Raw genomic sequence first — 2,912 nt, forward strand, 5'->3', positions numbered from 1 at the left:
TTATAGGTAGGTGTCCTTTGATTATTATTAAATAAGTGCTGATGACGTTTTACTTTATGATATCAAGGAAAATTACAGGTTTCGAAGGTTAACGAAATTGAAAAATTGTATCTCACAATTATAATTTTTTTCTTTTTTATTTGGTATTGATTTAAAAAATTTTAGAACTCGTTTGATACAGAAAACTAATAATTAACTTTTAAAAATTAACCGAGGGAGCTGGGAGATGTTTGAGATTCTGGGATTCTTTTTTATTAAATTACTGCTCTTTGTTTCGGTTTGTTATTTTCCATTGGTACGGTTTATTTCTTTGCAACAGCCCTTAGATAGAAAATTATGGATTTAATTTACTTGTACGTTTATTTGATTTTATTAAATGTTTTTTAAATTGATATTTTTTTAAAACAACAAAATTATAGTGATTACAGTTTTTAAAAGCATTTCTTTTCCTTTGAAGCACAACAACCATTGTCTTATAATCTTCGATTTTTTAAACTTATTTAAAAGAACTGTGGTTTGAGTTACGTTTGTGTACAATCAATCACTTTTCAAGGTGAAACTCCCAACCCTTTATCATCCAAATTGCGAACAGTTCACTTGTATTTTTCTGAGAACAACAGAAAATTGAGGAAAACTCGATCTTTTCATGAGAATCTGTTCATTCTCTTTAAATTTAGAGCTCGATTTCAATGACCTTACATTTCGGCCTTCAGGTAAGGGTTTACCTAATTAAATTGTTGCTACACGTGGAGGCTTACAATCAACCTACTAGTTGTAATTTTACATCGAAATTGCAAAAATTATATTATTTTTTAAAGCTGAAAAGGGGTTGCAGCGTTTGTATGTGCCTTTTTTATATGTGATTGGGGTTACTTGAAGGTTGCTCTTTATGCTCACTGTTACAATTAAACAAACACGTATTTTGGAGATTCTTAAAGGGTGAAATGGGAATGCTACTTTTCTATTTAAAATCAAAGGTGGCGATATGACATAAAACTAAACGTTCATAGGAGCGAATTAGGGGGTTAAAAGGTTTTGTGGATAAAGAACAATTTCCGTGTAGGAATTAAACGGTTTCTGACTACTGGAAAAAGCAACTTGAAAATAAAGAATGATTTTTACCTGAATCGAGATATGAATAAATTATTTCACTTATAAGCATCAGGTAGAAATAAGGAAATTAAGTATAATATAAATAAATTGTTTCACTTATAATATTTCTATTTTTTTTAATATTTATCATTGTCTTAACGTTCATATTTTGGCTCATTTACGTTATTTAAATGTTGTTGATATTGTCCATTTTTTTGTTTGATTTATATGATGTGTGTGCATGATACAGTACACTTTTGTATAATGATTTTTTTGTCTAGGTATTTATGAAGACGTTTATTTAAGTGGAAAACAGTCTAACAGTCTAAATCATTCCTTGTTGGATCAACACTGTTACAAGTAGCTGTGCTTCGTGGTTGTTACTGCATGGATAAAGTAGAAAATGAAGGAGAAAGGAAATACCTTTTTTCATAAAAATCATTTTGGAATAACTGAGAAAAATCTGCCTTGTTTGAGTGCAAAATTGCTGTATTTCAAATGGTTACTAATAAGTGTATAGTATTTAAAACTTAAGAAAAAATTAAATTTATATTCAAAATTATTACGGGGACAAAATGAGTGAAACCAGATGTTTTGTAAGGGTGCTGTCCAGCCTACCTTTGAACATAAAACTTTGTAATATATATAATAAATAATATATATATAATAATAACTAATTTTCTTTGAAAAGTATGTATGTCTAGAGCCAGATTTTTTGTAAGGATGTTGTCCACCTTCTTTTTTAAATATAAAACATTGCAATTTCTGATAGTTAAAAATCCGGTTGTCATAACTTGTGTATTATTCATATTTCGCTTGTCAGATTTTGGTAATTTTGTTTGTAAAAAACGAGGACAAACTGTGTAAAGTCAGATTTGCTATAATAATTATCTTTACCATTTCTTTTGAGCCTAAAACATTGAAATATCCGATAGTTAATATAGCAGGTGTTATAATTAATATACTTTTCAAAATTCGTTTATAAGATTCTGGAAACAGTTGCTTTGCATTTTCTGATGGTCAAAATGCAGGAGCGATAACTTATATATTATTCAAAATTCATTTGTCAGATTTTGATAGTTTTGTTTTAAGAGTATGAAGACAAAATATGTAGAACCAGAGTTTTTGTAAGGGTACTGCCCACACTCGTTTTTGAACGTAAAACTTTGCAATTTCTGATGGTCAAAATGCAGGTGCGATAACTTATATAATATTATTCAAAATTTATTCGTCAGATTTTGATAATTTTGTTTGAAGAGTACTAGGACAAAATATGTAGACGGATTTTTTGTAAGGGTGCTGTCTACCATCCTTTTTGAACTTAAAACTTTGCAATTTCTGATGGTCAAAACGCAGGTGTTATAACTTATATATTATTCAAAATTCATTTATAGATTTTGATAGTTTTATTTAAAGAATACGGGGACAAAATGTATAAAGCCAGATTTTTTGTAAGGGTGCCGTCTACCCTCTCTTCTGAACATAAATCTTTGTAAATCTGATGGTGGAAGAAGCAGGTGCTGTAACTTCTATATTAATCAAAATTCGTTTGTCAGATTTTGGTGATTTTGTTTGAAAAGTACGGGACAAGATATGTAGTCATATATTTTATAAGGCTGCCGTCCTTCCTCTATTTTAAGCATGAAGCTTTGTAATTTCTGATGGTAAAGAATGCAGGTGTTCTATATTATACGAGGGTGGATTGATAAGTTTCCGGCCTAACCAAGAGATGACGCCACTAGGCCTACCTTGAGGTGACATTCTATAGTACCATCCTTGGATAGCTTGTAGCTATAGTTTCAGCCCGATCTCCTTGCTAG

At 30.0% G+C, this 2,912-nt stretch overlaps 1 long non-coding RNA gene across 1 annotated transcript in view; it reads left to right on the top strand.

Annotated features, from left to right (window-relative positions):
• LOC108736679 overlaps nucleotides 1–1,610 on the top strand; it is a 5,609-nt gene extending 3,999 nt beyond the window's left edge. The window contains exon 3 of the long non-coding RNA XR_003231417.1: nucleotides 1,374–1,610. This is a non-coding gene — a long non-coding RNA (uncharacterized LOC108736679). The remainder of the gene's footprint in view (nucleotides 1–1,373) is intronic.
• Nucleotides 1,611–2,912: the final 1,302 nt, after the last annotated feature.

The sequence above is a fragment of the Agrilus planipennis genome, unplaced genomic scaffold, assembly GCF_000699045.2.
Source record: "Agrilus planipennis isolate EAB-ADULT unplaced genomic scaffold, Apla_2.0 scaffold12, whole genome shotgun sequence".
Taxonomy (NCBI): domain Eukaryota; kingdom Metazoa; phylum Arthropoda; class Insecta; order Coleoptera; family Buprestidae; genus Agrilus; species Agrilus planipennis.